Source organism: Tauraco erythrolophus, chromosome 1, assembly GCF_009769465.1.
Source record: "Tauraco erythrolophus isolate bTauEry1 chromosome 1, bTauEry1.pri, whole genome shotgun sequence".
NCBI classification, from domain to species: Eukaryota; Metazoa; Chordata; class Aves; order Musophagiformes; family Musophagidae; genus Tauraco; species Tauraco erythrolophus.
Window position 1 is genome coordinate 937,535 of NC_141465.1, and position 18,054 is coordinate 955,588.

Consider the following 18,054-nt stretch of genomic DNA (forward strand, 5'->3'; position numbering starts at 1 on the left):
TTTCTTTTTCACTCGTTCGTTTTACAGATTTCATTAAGATTTGAACGTGAAAACAAAACTTGTCATTTCCATTTCTTTCCTTCCGTGCTCTCCAGCAATAGTGCTTAGGTTCCTATTAAAGAATATAAATTCTCCTCCCACCTCCCTCCACCAACATCAGGAATTCTAAGTGCTTTCTCAAGCAGTCTTTAAAAGATACTTGATTATTTTGAATCTAAAAATCAAGAGACAACTCCCCTCACCCCCCACACAGGTATTTTAACTTTTACAAGCTTCCAATCTCTTTTCAATGACATGTATACATAGTGCAGACAGAGTTCCTATTCTTTTATGAACACTGTCTATGCAAAACCATATATCCGCAGCTTCCTGCAGCTTTTCCTTCATTGATAATGCATAGGAAAAATAATTAAAGGCCTAATCTTCCCTCTCAAGTTTGGTTACTCAGAGAAATTACTGAAATTTCTTTCATTTCTAGTGTTGCTCCTACTTACTTTTGGAACATCAATCTCTAATAGCCTTATTCAGAGCCTAAAGCTTATTAGATAAATGAGCAACCAGAAGAAAGTTCCTTCCAAGCCCATAGGAAGCATCTTTTCCAAGAAGGCGTATTTGGTAGATCCCCAGTTTACACGATGTACCATGACTCTAGCTAGTTGCTAGAATGCATTGTAATTAACTCATTGTCATTAACCCATTGTCATTATTCACTACATTTCTGCAAAAGTATCTTCTTAATTTGGAGGTAATTCATGAGTTTGAAGCACTGTAACAAAAAGAGCTACCATGCCCCAAAGTCACTCAATGTAGACATACTATGGAAACATTATTATCATCAACTACCTGACCACTGGTCTGTAATGGAGAAGAGCAAGAGCTTTAACAAGGACTACAAGACAGCTCTGTTGGATTTATAAAAAGAATTTCTCCCTTCTGTAAAGTCCACGGGAGGAAAACAGAAGAGATGCTCACTGGAGAAGCAAGCTAAAAAAATCAGCCATCAGGAATATCCTCATTTTTCACATGAAGGTGGGAGAAGATCAATATCTTAACATTTGAGGAGATGACTAGTGAGACATGAAATAAACCAGAAAAGAATATTAAAGATGACATCTAATTGTATTTGATGCAGCAGAGCACGGAGAGATGGAGGTGGATCTGAAAGCAACGAGCCAGGAAAAAGAACTTTTTACAGAGGTGCTCTGAAAGAATTGTAGGATGGGTGTCTAAACCAAAAAAGAGGCCACCTCAGAACATGATTTGACAGAACTGTGAAGTAACAGAGGCAATATGGCTTGAACAATTGTGAGGAAAGACACTGACAAGAGGCAGTCTTTGAGAAAATACGCAGAAATTTGGTGATAAAATGCAAATAACACTCTGACCTTGAATAAAGGAGCAAGTCGAAATAGGAAAGCATAGTACAAGTAAGAGGTATGATACAGGTGGAGTCTACGGTAACTGGGGATGAAGAAACCCTGCAGAGAACTAAAAGTTCTGTCTTGGCCCAGTTACATATAAACCACCTGATTTGCATCTATAAAGACAAGTCGGAAATTCATGCTGAACTTTTAGATTCTTAAGTAGTAGACGGGTCAGGACCAGACAGAACTATCTAAAAGGAGTTCCTCTCCAGCACAGCCGAGTTCAACACCTAATGCAGAACTGAATGACGCTTCCAGTTCAACGGTACATAGTTCACAGAGAAATGTGAGGCACTGGAACAGGTTGCCCAGAGAAGCTGTGGCTGCCCCATCCCTGGATGTGTTCAAGGCCAGGTTGGATGAGGCTTTGGGCAACCTGGTGTAGTGGAGGGTGTCCCTGCCCATGGCAGGGGGGTTGGAACTGGATGATCTTTGAGGTCCCTTCCAACCTCAACCATTCTATGATTTGTTGCATGAATTTGTTTAGCTTCAGCTTTTGGCTCCTGCACCCTCTGAAAGCACCACGTGTTATTGACTTATTCATTAATAAAAGATACTGAAACATGAGGGTAAGACTATTAAACAGGAGAAGATCCTCACTAGAAGAACGTTCTTCACGGCTAACTCTTTACATATCGCCACACAGCTTTCAATCCATTTGAAATATACTACGATGATTTGGGGAACAAACCACAGTGGTGGACGCAATTTTCAGTAGGAGCACATGGAGTAAAGGTTGGGCTGATGTAAACATGCAGGGGTCTGAACCAGGGCAGGTAAAGCCAGGCGGTCGCTGTGCCTGGCACCTTGGCACAGAGCGAGCCTGAGCGTCAGGCAGCAGCAGCAACGGCCGGTTCAGAGGACCACGATAACGATGCCCGTGAAGACCTGCTGTGATTGCAGCCACCTTCTCATCACCGCCGTTGGCTGAGGACTCTACGTATCGCTGACGTGGCATCAGAGGGTAAAACTCTATCCCTCTCTCTATCCCTCTCATCCAAGACTGAATCCAAGGAAACACTTCAAAAACTGGCTGAAGACATGTCTCTACTTTCTGTCACTGCCGTGCCGGTCCCATCTTGCTGCTGCTTCTGCTTAACAAAACCACCCAGTCCTGGACACAGTGTCTACCTACGCAGACAGGAGTGAGAACTGAGACAGCTGCAGAAGTTTCTATCAAAGTGACCAGAAAGAAGAGCACGTTTAGAAAGATGTAGGGAAAAAAAGAAAATTAGCAAGCAGTGGTGGATGAGAGGCCTTTTATGAGAGCCTGCAAACGTGGCCAGAGCGTTCTGCTGAGCTCATTAAAGTGACTTCTTCTAATAAATTTCAGACTTATTGTAAGAGGAACAGTAAAAGCCCCAAGCTCTAGCTTTTAAATAATGTGCTGGCACCACACAACACAGTTACTTACCATTTAATAAGTATTTATTTATTTTTTTTCAAACAGATTGAACCGATAGACTGTACTTCAGCCTTGGCAGTTCCCTGTCAACAGGCAATGATTTCAAGAAACATGTAGGCAAGAAGAACAGAGAAAAAAAATGAATGGATGCCTTGAAAATAGAGCTCATTAGGAAACAGTGAAAGAATTGGGGTTATTTAGTTGGGAGAAAAAAGATGTTCAAGAGAGGACAAGATAATGACTTTTCAGTATATAAAAGGCTAATACAAGGAGAAGGAAATAACATTTTTTTCCACGCACATGGAGAACACACAACAGAGCAAGGGAAAGTTAGTGAGTTATCAGGAAGAAGTTGGTGACAAGGACAACTAATAATGGAATGTGACTGTGATTGCTGCAGAGTCATCACTACGGCTTTTAAAACACACTGTAGGACATCTGCAGCCACGAAGTCTGATGTGATTCAACTGCCAGGGACCAGAAGAATAACTTGAGAACGACAGCTTCCTTACTGCTCCTCCAGCCAATTCATCAGATGGCTCGTACGCATTCCATACATGTGAAAGGAAAGTATTTTGTCTGTCCTGAGACCTTGTACCTACTCTGCAGACCCACACAGCACCTTTGTAACTGGTGCATAAATCATGGAGACTATCCACCCTCAAGTTTCTTTGCTACCACAAGCTCCTAAGTATAGGACCCTATAACAGAGAGGGAGTTATACAACACGACAGCTCTCAAAGAAGTGCTGTTCCTGCAGAATAACCCAATCTTCTTTCAAATGTGCATTTACACTGGCATTAATCCCAGAATTTAGCAGGTAGTGGCCTTATGATGTGGAGGTAACCAATTAGAGTTGTCTTTAAGACTCCATAGCAGCTCTGGCAAGATATCCTCTTTTGGAGACGCAGAAATGCTCTTCCAGGTAAACACGAGTATCAATCCCAGAGTAGCTGTTCGGTCCGTTCCCAAAATACGGGCTTTTCCAGAAAAGTTTCAGAAGCCACCATAGACTTGGAGAAGTACTTCCATTTTACACAGCAAAACCTAAGACACTAAATCCATCCGCTTACACGGCTTTCGGTAGGCTAACGCTTCTTCCTGCAAATGCTGTAAAGCAGAGGAAGGATTTTCCCCCCCTCCCCTTATCAAATACAAATCAAGATGTTCACAGCTAGAAGGGGAGAGAGCGAAAACCAGCAGAAAAAACCAAAACCTAAACTCCAAACCAGCTAAGTGGATCCCTCATGAAGATAAAAACATCAATCAGTATCTACAAATGAGTGTGTACAGCAGAACAGCTGCGAGGGCCTCAATAATCTTCATCCATCAAATTTATGCTTAACACATCAAACTTGCCACCCACCCCACACTATGAAAGTTTGCTCCTGAGCCTGTTAATCCAATTAAGGCCAAAACACTCAGGACAAAAGGCCTGGAAGATTAAGATGATTCTTCAAAAGCCTTAACGACTCATCTAATGACTGCTACTCTTCGAAGACTCTACTATGCTAATACTGCTGTTAGGTGCTCCCTTCCAGCACCACGAATGGCAAACAGCCTCGAATGGCCTCTGTTCCTGACTCTGAGAGGGCATCAGAGATGCCTTGTACAAAAAAAGAATCTCTTTATGTGCACAGCTCAGTCTTTGAGTCATTCTTCTTAAACTGTAATACATGCCAGACTTCTGCTTAACCCGATAGTTACTAACTACGGCGTGTCCATGGTCAGGCAACGGGGCTGGTTCTGTAGGTCTGGTGACTTTTGATCCTCGAAAAAACATCAGACGAAACAGATATACTGCACCAGTTCATGAAATGGCAGAATTCTCACCATCAGTGCTACCATAACCACCAAATCCTATGGCAGACCGATCTTAATTGGTGAATATAGACTAAAAACCAGCGAGCATCTGATGGCAATACTAGACTCAGCCCCTTGAGGAAAATATTTGGTATTTCCTGGCCCAATCTAAAGTAGTTATCTTTCTGCCTTCAGAGCTCAATCTGCAGTAGTGAACTCCTCGTTGTCCTTTTGTGGCTAACCACCCACTTAAAGCTCAACTTAAAATCATAGAAAGGTTTGGGTTGGAAGGGACCTCAAAGATCATCCAGTTCCAACCCCCCTGCCATGGGCAGGGACACCCTCCACCACACCAGGTTGCCCAAAGCCTCATCCAACCTGGCCTGGAACACTTCCAGGGATGGGGCAGCCACAGCTTCTCTGGGCAACCTGTGCCAGTGCCTCACCACCCTCAGAGGGAAGAATTTCTTCCTGAGATCCCATCGAAATCTCCCCTCTTCCAGTTTAAAGCCCTTGCCTTGTCAGATAGGACTTCTTGCATGAGTAGAGAGAGAGGGCCACGGTGTGGTTTACTGCTGAAAATCAAGATAAGCAGCATTGTCCCCCTCCAAAAACAAAAGATAACTGGCTCAGTAAGCATTGCTGGTTTGTTGCCCATTCAGACATAGCCTTACTGCATAGGAAGACGACAGCTGCGTGCCAGATGAATAGCTCCAAGTTTCAACACACTTTCCTCCTTCAAGCCTGGCAGCTCCTGGGTTTTCCAGTGTTCCTAGGGTATTCCCCACTGCGAGCGGGGGCCATCCCGCTACCAAGAAATGAAGAAACGACTCCCTCTTTCCATATTTGCTTCTAATAAATTCCAATTTAATTACAAAGGTCTCTTGTGAGACGAGGGAGATGCGATAAAACTCTGGCAACGTTTCCTAGACCAAAGTCTAGGCGGACAATATGCACTGCCCTCTCTCCATCTACCAAGCCAGACATTTCATCACAGCTTATCAGGGTTGGCCAAGCACGACTTGCCCTTTGTGAATCCAGGCTGGCTGCTCCCAATCACTTTGTCACTCATGGGCCTGGCAATAATTTCCAGGATTAGTTGCTCCATCATCTTGCCAGGGATGGAGGTAAGGTTGACTGGCCTGTCATCCTCCTACCCTGGGTCATCCTCCATGCCCTTTCTGAAGAAGGGGTAATCCAAGGGTGATGCCATCAACCTTGTGTGTTAGCTTGGTGCCCAACGACACTAATTTAAACTTTAGCCTTTTAAGCTACGACACTTCTGAAAGGCATGCAGCTGTTAGGCACAGAGAAAGAAATTGAGTGTAATTCCTTAACTCTAACGTTCACCAAAATGTTAAAACCCTGCCAAATTCGCCCTGATGGAAGTCCAGGACTGGTTACTTCCATTCATGCAACTGTTGCTGTAGAGTCCTTCTGAGCTATGAGAATTCTGGTCTCTCAAGAACAAAGGGATCAAGCAGATACTACTTCACCCACAAATACTACAGAACTTGCTGATGTACCCGCTTCATGAGCGAATAAGTGCTTCGTGAAATGTTCCTTCTTTCAAAAAAAAAAAAAAAAAAAGAAAAAAAGAAACCAAACCAGAAAACCCCATTATCAATTCAGCAAACTCAGAAAGACAACGGTTATGAACATTTATGAATCACAGAATGGTTAGGGTTGGAAGGGACCTCAAAGATCATCTAGTTCCAACCCCCCTGCCATGGGATGCCTCCTCCTGCATCCACTCCGATCCTCTCTTCCCTTTAATAGTTTCTAAAGTCAAACCATTTTTTTTCCACCAAAAAAGAATCTCTTTTGTAAAGAGATTTTCTGAAACTCCCTTAGTTTCCTAAACACGTGGACTAGGCTGACATTTTGTTTAGCCAGTGACACCACACGAGACTTCTACAGAAAATCCCACTGGATATCTCCCTGGAAGCTGTGCTTTTGTTGACAACTTGAAAGAACGGCAGGAAGGCTGTCCAGTTTCAGATGATGCATGAAATTAGGTGATGTGACAGTTGCCTCTGACCTAAAAATCACGGCTACACAAGCCTAGCTATCCTTAGCATCCCTGTCTAGAGATTCCACTTGTGACAAACCTCTAACGCGGTGTGCCAGAATTATCCTGGCTTCAAGGAACAAGCTGCAGTTGTGCTCTGCGTCCTCCTTACGGAACAAAAAGCTCAGTAAAGCCCACAGGACGGTCCAGGTCCGTTCAGACACCCAGATCTCCAGATCTCCCTTGCCCTAGAGGCTCTAGGCTGTTCTGAGATAAAAATAAAGGTCATGTTTTTTTGGAATACTGACTACAGGTACAGGTAAAGCACTGGCACAAGAGATGGCAAGAAACTACTCCATCCTATCAACAAGTGTGGAAGGACTAAACGACCCGGGAAAGCAATCCTAGTGGTAGCTCCTAACTTAGAGTCATACTGAAAAGCATTATTTTAATATTATTTAATGCCCATCTGATCATACTGTTCAGCTAGGATCTCCAGCCTACAAATGAGCAGAAAACTAAATGCAGACAAAATACTTCAACTGCATCAGAAAAAATGCAGATAAGACAGACTATCTGGCTGACTGCAGCTTCCCCTATTTACATTCTGTAAATTAGAAATTATATGTTCAAACGCTGCTCCTTAGACATAATAAATACTATGGTGGTTTTCTACTGCCAGCAGGGAAAGATTTGCAAACGGAATTCTTAAGTGATGCTATCTTTATCTTTCACTGAAATTTTCCAAAGCTGCTTTCCTGGACAACATACGTGAGGAATCTAGTTACTGTTGACTGAGGCATCTTAGGATCTAATGAAATATTCATTGTTTTCACACTATTGATATTTCTGAACAATCCAGGAGAAAGTTTGTGCATATATTAGCTTATTAGAAATATTTGAGGTTTTTGCTCTAGAAGATCTAAATGTAAAAATTTGGCACGCACTGGACAACTAACTAATGACATTTAAATTACCTGGCACTGGCTAATGACACCTCAATTAAAAGGCACAATTTCCATTCCCTCCAATGGCCGTATCAGCTTCCTTGGCACAGGTTCCACGCGGATCTGAGTAGAAAAGTTACACGTTCTCCATTTTTAAAGAGCCTTCAAGATCTGAGGCACTTGACAGTAGCCAGCCAACATCACGGATCACTTAAAATTCAGAATAAACGCGATGAAAACCTGGCACATGCATGCCTCCTCGATTTGATCCTTCCAGGGAGATGTAACACACTGCTGCTCATCCCACCTGAATCAAAAGCCACGGCAGTTTTGAGTTAATTTTTTCTCCTGTTATTATTGTTATTAGAAAGTTGCTTTCAGCCCAGGCAATTTTTGTAGCAGGGGAAGGGCTGCAGGGATGGCTCTTGTAAGAAGCTGCTGGAAACTTCCTTGGCTCCAAGTTGGATCCACTTCTGGCCAGGGCTGAGCCAATCAGCACCTCTGGGTATAACATATTTAAGGAGAAAAAGAAACCCAACCTGCACCATGCAGGACCTGCAGCAGAGAGAGGCAGAAGGTGCAGACCTTGTCCTGGCCTCTCTAGATCACTGAGCAGCTCCCCACAATCCAGCAGCATCAGCCAAGGGCCTTCACCCCCTAAAGAGGGACTTGAGAGGAGTGAGAAACAACTCTGCGGACACCAGGACAGTGCAGATGGAGCAGGAGGAGGTATTCTGGAGCTGGATTCCCCTGCAGCCCGTGGTGAGCTGGCAGGTGGCCCCCCTGCAGCCCATGGACATTGACAGAGGAGCAGAGATCCACCTGCAGCCATGGAGACCCCACGCTGGAGCGGGTGGATGCACCCAAAGACCACCATGACTCCATGGGTAAGCCCACGCTGGCACGGTCCATCAAAGGACTGCACTCTGTAGAAGGGATCCACACTGGAGCAGTTCATGAAGAACTGCAGCCCACGGGAAGGACTCACATTGGAGAAGTTGATGGAGAACTGTCTCCTGTGGGAAGGAACTCCACATGGGAGCAGGGGAAGAGCGTGAGGAGTTCTCCCCCTGAGGAGGAAGGAGCAGCAGAAACAACGTGTGATGAACTGACCACAACCCCCATTCCCCGTCCCCCCGTGCTGCTGTCGGGGAGGAGGTAAAGAAATCGGGAGTGGAGCTGAGCCTGGGAAGAAGGGAAGGGTGGGGGGAAGGTGTGTTTTTAAGATCTGGCTTTGTTTCTCATTATCCTTCTCTGATTTGATTGGCAACAAATCAAATTGATTTTTTGCCCCCGAGTCGAGTCTGTTTTGCATGTGACCATAACCGGTGAGTGATCCCTCCCTGTCCTTGTCTCAACCCATGAGCCTCTTGCTGTATTTCCTCCTCCTCATCCCAGGGGATGTAGGGGCTGAGCAAGCAGCTGCGTGGTGTGCAGTTGCTGGCTGGGCTTCATCACAGAGCCACCAGAGCACAGGGGAGCCAAGGTGAGAGCACAGACAACATCTGGCATCTGGGTCCAATGTTCTCCCACCACTTACTGGCAGCGAGGAGGATTGATTTAGAGTCAGAAAAAAAGGAATGGAGAAAGAGAAGGGAGAAAAGTTGATCTGAGTGGCCACGAGGAAACCAAGCAGAAGAACCATCAAGTGATGGAGGATCAGTATGGAGCTTTGCCAGCAGGGAAGCAGAAGCAATAAGAGATCGGGCTTCCAATCCATCATCTCATACAAGTGAAGTGCCAGGGAGAAGCTGTTGGAAGGAGAGAGCAGAAGAGGAGCTGAAGGGAAGAAAGAGGACATCAGGAGGAAGAAGGACAGGGAATGAATGAAGGGCTAAAGCAGACAAGCCACAACAGGGGACCACGGAGGGAGTGCCAAGAGTGTGGTTTTAAGGAACAGGAGTATGAGAAACATCTTGGGGAATCTGGCAGGGGAAGAACACTTCCTCATCTCCAGACCATACTCTTCAGACCTAGAACTGACCTCAATAAATCAGCCTCTCAACACGCCTTTGTAGCCAAACACACCCAGGCGAAGAAAACAGTAGAAATGAATCTTGGTGGGGTTTTTTTTAATTAATCAGTGATCCTTGGTATTTTGCTACAACCAGTTGTTCTACTGAGTTGAGTAACAGACTGCATTATGTTCCTGAAGGTCCCAACCCAACTGACAATCCAGTCTCTCCGCTGTTTTTAAGAAGGAAAATGCATTATTAGGAAGCCTAAGAAATGCTTCTGAAATCAAGTAACTAAGTCGTTTGTGCTATACTCACAAGCCTTATGAGAATCCTTTTCATGCAATAAAAATTATCTACTCTCCCTGATTATTGATCTCTTGGCACTGGCTTTTTTTGCTAACACCTGCTCCTAATGCATTCTCCACTCGTTTCAAACATCTCCTTCATTTCCCATATATTTTTCTCTGCCATGTCATCTTTTTTTTGGTCCTTCAGCTCTGTGCTCACATTGTATCAATTTCTACTTTCTTTCTCAGTTACTCCTCCATCTCCTGTTCCTCTTGAATGTGCTGCCAAGCTTTCCATCTGAAATTCATCTTGATTTTTCCCCTTTCGACTCTGCCAGAAATGACTCAGTTCCCTTTAGACTGTATTTGCCTTGACAAAAAAAAAAAGTTAAGCAGAGATGAAATTACATATTGTTTCACACTCTGTGCACTCATTATACACACAGCCTCCCTCCTCCCATTGGCATGATGGGACAGATGACAGTGCAAAAAAAAAAAAATCACAGAAGGTGTAGGAAAAGTAAAAATTAAAAAAATCACGTGGCTTTTACATCTTCAAAAACATACCCTTTACACAAAGTTCTATGCAAAACACATTTCATTACCTTGAACCCGATGAAAATGTGTAAATAGTGTTTTGTGGGGTTTTTTTAAATGACTGAACTGGCTTGTTTTCACAGATTTACAGACATATTTAGCTTATCTACAGTTAATATGCATATTAAGACCATGTTCTGACAGAAAATTTGTTGGCAACCAAAAGCTATGAGCAATGGATTAGTAAGCACCGAATCTTCATAGTTGCATAAATTCTGCAAGGCACTTCAAAACCCAGACATTTCTTTTGAAAAACGGCAAAATAAACACCCTGAACTCCTGCAGCACGATTTCGAGATCCTAGGGCCAGAAACAGAAGACAAAAAATTTCCCTCTTTTATGCCACGCAAACAAAAATCAAAAGGGCTCAACAGAGCAGCAATTTGACCTTCTGTACGAAATAAAGCATCAATACCAGCCACCTTGGTGCTTCTGGCAGGACGCAGTATTTTAGCAAAACACTTCTTCCAGGGACATCTCTGGCCTGAGTCACATACAACATCTGTCCACATGTCCAGGCAGCACAACTACCAGTATTCCATCTTTTTGTACTTTTTCTACCCCTCCTGCTGGTTTTACACATCCTTTTAAGGATGCGATTACCCAGACGTTCGCAGCATACCAACGCTGACCCTTTATGAATGACTTAAACAGAAATAAATTCTTCCTCCTGTTCAAGACTCCTATTTATAAATCCAACTCCTCCGAGGTCTTTTGCCACAGGATTTCACACCAGAAGTTCAAACTGAGCCGCTTGCCTTTTGTGAGTTCTCTTGAAGTCACAGCAAAACATAGGTGGTGAGGCACTGGCACAGGTTGCCCAGAGAAGCTGTGGCTGCCCCATCCCTGGAAGTGTTCCAGGCCAGGTTGGATGAGGCTTTGGGCAACCTGGTGTAGTGGAGAGTGTCCCTGCCCATGGCAGGGGGGTTGGAACTGGATGATCTTTGAGGTCCCTTCCAACCCAAACAGTTCTGTGATTCTATGGTATTCCCAGAGTTTTCTATTTATTTGCCGTTTCAGCACGAGCAAATCTACAGTCAGCTACAAATTCTTACAAGAATACTTTTAGTGTTAAATCACTACTATACTGCTGATGTCTTATTTTGCATTAACTGAATTTCTGGGATGGGAAGGAGAAGTGAAATATCAGACTCTGCCTCTCAGATACCTAGGTCACCTTAAATGACCTTTTCTGGACATGGACATAGTTGTGTTCTTTTGGTTTAGGCATTTATCTGCAATTTTGTATTTGGAATTAAACAACAAATGCTAATTGGCCAGAGGGCTTCTTGGTCATTTCTTAAAAGATTTGTCTGCTGATTATCCAATTCAAAAACGGTAACACAGTACTACTACAGACAGCTTTGCATCCTCTTGAATCCTAATAGACTAGAAGAGTTCAGCATCTTTATCGTGTGACAGGTGAACACATCATCAGAGGCAACACGACTTTTGCTAGTGGTTTTACTTTGCAGTTTTTGCAGCACTCATGGCATTCCTCATTTTTCTCTCACAGTATATGTTCTTGTCTAAACAGATTTTAATATTCAAAGTCCTTTTTAAGAGGGAAACGTACATTAGCACTGAATGAAAACGAGTTCCAAAAAGCAATACCAGCCAAAGATGCCTGGTTTTAAAGTGCTATCATCTCCAGAGCTGTATTTTTGTTTGAAAATTTTTTAAGAAAATAATCTTACTGGAAGAACTGTGTTTTCAGTTGACGAAAAAGAATGCCATACTCCCTCTCTGGATCAGACAAAGCATGAAAACCCCCAGTGCAGATGCTAACACAGGAGGAAAGAACACAGGAAAACTCAGTAGGTAGGAATTAGTGTGCTACTGCACCGACAGCAATGCCAATAAACGAACATCTGGAAAAATAAGAAGGGAGATACTGCGCTTGCTGTCCCTGGTGCCCATCAGCATCAGTTACAACTACTGAGGAAGGAGCCAAAAACTAATACACATGGTCATCAGGAGGTGTATGGCGTGTGAGTAGTTACAGATGATCTTTCTTAGCTTGTATAGCCCTCCACAGGAACATGACCAGGGAGGGAGTTTTAAGAGTGGCTATCGCTGCACAGCGACTGCATTTTCTCTTGCTAAAACGGCTGGTCCTTTATTCCCACTAGTTTAAACCACGTCGTGCCAACAGACAAACCTATTTCCAACCAGAATTGGAGCAGGGGAAACAAAACTGCAATGAAGTCGGCTTCCCCTCCTTTCTTCCTCTTCGGGTGCCGCGCGGCATCAAGATGCAGCGATAAATTGGTCTGTGTCATCTGCCAGTCAACAACATATTTACTACAAGCCTGCTGAGCAGAACCTGCACGAGGATTGCAACCTGCACTGCAGCAATGCCTAAGATGTGACAACGCTTTAAAATACAAGAAAAAAGGGTATTTTTTTTTTTTCCAGGCTGTGTCCTGTTAGAGAGCCACGAGCTGTCATGACCGCTTATGAATTAGCAGAAAAGAAGCTGAAACCTCATCTTCATGGGATAGGATGTAGACAATGCAGTTCCCTCTTCTGAGATTTTAAATCTTTGAAAACTTAATTTAGATAAGCCCCTTCGCACGTACAGTCAAGGCTTCTGTAAAATCAGTTCACAAAATATATAGTATTGTTCACTCAAGACCTATACTTTATTTATTTAGGTCAGTTGCTGGGGGCCTACAAGAAGGATGGGGAGAGGCTGTTCAGGAGGGCCAGTTGTGATAGGACAAGGGGTAATGGTTTTAAAATAGAGGGAGGTAGATTCAGATTGGATATTAGGAAAAAATTTTTTACCATGAGAGTTGTAGAACACTGGAACAGGTTGCCCAGAGAGGTGGTGGATGCTCCATCCCTGGAGACGTTCAAGGCCAGGTTGGACGAGGCCCTGAGCAACCTGATCTAGTTGGAGATATCCCTGTTCCTTGCAGGGGGGTTGGACTAGATGACCTTTGAAGGTCCCTTCCAGCCCTAACCATTCTATGATTCTATGATATCCATATCCCCAACATCCTTTTCCTAGGGAGCGTTCCTGAACCAAAGACATGCTGCCTGTCAGTTCCTGGGCAGGATTAGTTTGATTATCTGTTAATAGAGTATCAGGTACTTAACAGCCCTTGCTCTGTTTCCAATGAGACTGCAGGCTGGATTTATCCATGTGAGTTATATTGTTATTTTGCTCAGAAAGATCCATCATTTTGATGGTGTTTACAAAGATGATAAAGACAATCATGTAGAGGAACTGCTTTATATCTAAGGCTGGCAAAGGTAAACACAGTAAATCATTATTTTATTTTTTTTTTTGTATTGCAAATACCATAAATAACTTTGTTCAACAAATCAGCTGTCCTTTTTATCGTATTAATCAACCAGCAGAAGACAAGAACACTTTGTCATAACGGTGTAAGTGTCCTCCTGCCACCACCACACGACAGGCATTAAAACAATATCCACTTTGTTTTCCTTACTTGACCCCCTTTCTCCAGCACAGTCACACACTCCGTGCAACCACCGATGAGAAGATGCTCAGCTACTCCGAAGGCAAGATGGGGTGACTCCTGCACCCCTTCCCGATCCCTTCATGGACCAGTAACAAAGGAGCTCCAGGCAAAGCACGTATCACTCACTAATCCTAATTCTCAGTCACTTTGCTTTACAAACCAGAACGTACTCAAGAACTGGAAAAAACCACCTGAATCCTGCCGCAGCTGCGGCTGAACTTCTGGTGAGGAGGGATCCAGCAGCTCTGGGACCTGATGTTTGGTTTTATCACCCACTTCCTACAAGATGCCAGTGAGGAGTTAACTCTGAGTTTTAGACCACTGCTGGCGAGGACATTCCTTCTTCTGGTTCATCTTGCTTCAGAAGACGTGCTGAGTTTTCAAAAATTTTAAAAGGATTCTAATCTCTAAAAATAGGCTTACCCACTTAAAGAAGCATTAAAGCAGAAATAGTACAAAGCCATGTAAATAAAGCCTTCACCTACACAGAAAGACAGAATTAAGTTATGCCAAACATTAACCATGAAAAATTATGTCATGGTTAAAATCATTCAAATCAAAATTTCAGTTAAATGAGTTTAACTGCCCTGAGTTATTCAGGCTAAAAGAATCGACCTTTCCAAAGGCACAGCTCAGAAAGACAGGGAAAACCCACGCATTTAAAGGATCCGTCTTAATTTGGATGAAATCTAGGTACCCGAAAGAAAGTCTGCAGTGAAACAGAAGAAATCCACATAACACCATGTCTCTGTGACTCTCTGGGTTAACTACACCTCTCCAGTCTCCAAAAATGAGGAACGATGGGCTGGGATCCTGCAAGGTACTCTAGGAATCTCCATCTGCCTGTACGCGCCCAAAGAAGTTCGCACAGAAAATATGAAGAACTGGAGCTTGTTCCTGCTGGCACTGTTGGTTCATGACATCTTTCTTGTGCTTGTCCCTCCTCCACCAACCAGTGGTGGGGACAGCATAATGGAAATTACAGCTCTTGGACCATTTGATTCAGCACACCATGAGAAAATTCCATTTCTGCTGAAGATTCCAGCACAGTACCCTACACCAGCTTCTGACAACAGATCTTTTACTGTCCTAGGCCTTGAGGACATTTTAATTCCTGGTCTCCTGGTGGCCTAATCACAGATTTGAGGTTCAGGCACACTCGTCACGGATCTATTTTGTAACTTTTACTGCAGGTTATAGCTGCAGTTTACGGACAAGCTTTGTTGTTTCAGTGCTAAGGCAGAAAGATCAGCCAGCTCTTTCCTCCTTGGTGCCATTCCTTCTTACTGCTGGCCTGGCTGCTGCTTTTTTGTGCCAGGAGGTGAGAACACTTTGGACAGGCAGCATGTTTTCACGTGTTTTACATTTACAAATGTTTTTGCAAAGCATCCCTCCCGCAGAAACCAGTATCAGCTACTCTGATGGCCAAAAAGACCCAGATCCACAAAGGTGACTGAAAGAAGTGGAAGAACATATAACCAACAATATACCCAATAAAGACCAATTAGACAATTTGTGTTGAAAAAAAGAATTTACCAATGTACGTAGTGAAGAGAAAAACCTCACATTACCCAGAGAAAAAGCAAGCACCAAACACAACTGATCTGGAACGAAATCTTAAATCAGAGAACTGGACAGACACCACGGGAGATGAAATAATTCCAGAGCCACATCCTGAGACAATATTGCTGACTACCAGGTGACAGAGGAACCTTCCTAGAAAGAGACCTTAAAAGACTGGATGAACAGACAGCTCCAATCTAATAATTAAAGTGTAACTTGCAATAACATCCTTTTCTTGTGAAATGCAAGTGCTTTATTTTGTTCTGATCTTGTGTATACATGAAACTCTTTCATTAAGTGTTTCTATCCTGCTGCTATTACACACGAGAGAGTGATGTAAAGATATTTTATTAGTGTTGGATAAGAAGTGAAAGATAACCATAAAGAACACAAAACATTCTTATACAGAAAGTCGAGGGAATTAACTTGGAATAAAGGAACATACCGTTCTAGGAAAAATGCTGAATGACGACTTGATAGGTACCACTGAAAGCTGTAAACCACACTGATTCGTAACTAAAGTCAAAAATTATATTTGTGCCAGGATGATGCGTGACAAAAACACTTGTGTCTTAATGCAGGCACCCCATAATGTTGTTTTTCTGTTTTATCGTGGATTCGGGTTTTTCTGTTCCTTTTTTTGTTGTTGTTGTTGGGGTGTTTAGTTTTTTAATTCATGTAAGGCTGATTTTCATCCTAAGCTGCCATACTCAATGTTTACTCCAAAGCAGGCATATGGAACATTTAATTTTAATTTTAAAATTAAACATTTTAATTTCTACTTACTTCTGTTATATTTTCAACTATATCACAGTCATCGCTCTCCTTTTTTCCCCCACAAGCTTAATGAAGACCATGTTGAGCTCCTACAGAAGTTCAAGGGCTGTTGCAGGGATTACAGAGAAAACAGCCTGGCTCAATTTAGATAACAAGTCATTAAATATTTCACCATCAGTATGTTAATTTAAACTCCATTTCACAGATGGGAAAGAGAAAGCATAGTGGTGCCTGTGCACTGGGAAGGTGGAAAACTTGTAGTCCACACACCTTAACTACAAGATCACGCTTGCTTTTTGACCAAAAAACATAAAAATATGAAAATTGTGTCCATTCTGTCATAACCTGGGGTGGAGAAAAGGAAGGTCTAGTTCTCACGAGGTGGCTCCCAGCCACTTTCTCCTCAGCAACGCCCCTAAACCCTGTACATCCAAAAATATTTAATTAGTAGCTGCTGTTTCAGTACAGGCACAATGAATTTTGCACTTCCTATTTAGAGGTTTGGTACTTAGAGATTATGCCTATTAACACACAGCTTCACAAGGAATAACCCTAAGTGAAGTGAACAGTATTGGATGCTCAGTGGAAACTGGGAAGAAACCTCTGGCATATGGAAAAAAACACACAGGCGCCTGCCTGGGCACGAAGCACCCCCAAGAGACATCGCACAGTTTTGCTCTGCTTTTTATCAAGTCTCTTTTTCTTTCTTTAGTTTGACAGTATAACGAGACCCCCCTGCAGCGCTGTGTTCAGCTCTGGGGTCCCCAGCACAAGGAGGACATGGAGCTGTTGGAGCAGGGCCAGAGGAGGCCACGAAGATGATCCGAAGGCTGGAGCACCTCTGCTATGGAGACAGGCTGAGAGAGTTGGGGCTGTTCAGCCTGGAGAAGAGAAGGCTCCGGGGAGACCTTCCAGCACCTTCCAGTACCTAAAGGGGCTACAGGAAAGCTGGAGAGGGGCTTTGGACAAGGGCAAGTAGTGCAGGACACGGGGCAATGGCTTTAAACTGAAAGAGGGGAGATTTCAATTAGATCTAAGGAAGAAATTCTTCCCTCTGAGGGTGGCGAGGCACTGGCACAGGTTGCCCAGAGAAGCTGTGGCTGCCCCATCCCTGGAAATGTTCAAGGCCACATTGGATGGGGCTTTGAGCAACCTGGTGTAGTGGAGGGAGGAGGCATGGCAGGAGGTTGGAACTGGATGATCTTTGAGGTCCCTTCCAACCCCAACCATTCTGTGATTCTATGAATTTAAAAAAAATTCCAGTATACCCTACTTGTACTGAGGTCCCCAGTACCATATCCAGCTCTGGGGTCCCCAGTACAAGAAAGACATCGACCTGTTAGAGCAGACACAGAGGAGGGTCATCAAAATCATCTGGAGGATGGAACACCTCTCCTATGGAGAAAGACTGAGAGAGCTGGGGTTGTTCAGCCTGGAGAAGGGAAGAGACTGGGGAGACCTTATTGCAGCCTTCCAGTACTTAAAGGAGGCTTATAAGAAAGATGAAGAAGAAAAATTTTAGCAGGGCTTCCTGCAATAAGACAGGCCTTTGAGCAACCTGATCTAGTGGAAGACGCCCAGCCCATGGCAGGGGTTGGACTAGCTGATCTTTAGAGGTCCATTCCACTATTTTGGCATATATTCATTACATATTTCAATAATGTATTTTGGAGAAAAGCCAGAGACTCAAAGCTTCAACAAACCTCCCCAAGAACCTCAAAAACAATGACAGATTTGGATCTCATTCCTACATAGGAGCTGAGACAAAGGTGGCACACTCTTGGATCT

The 18,054-nt window shown here is 43.5% G+C and overlaps 1 protein-coding gene across 1 annotated transcript in view; it reads right to left on the reverse strand.

The window, feature by feature from the left end:
- MAN1A2 (mannosidase alpha class 1A member 2) overlaps positions 1–18,054 on the reverse strand; it is a 123,736-nt gene that overhangs the window by 40,464 nt on the left and 65,218 nt on the right. The window lies entirely within an intron of this gene.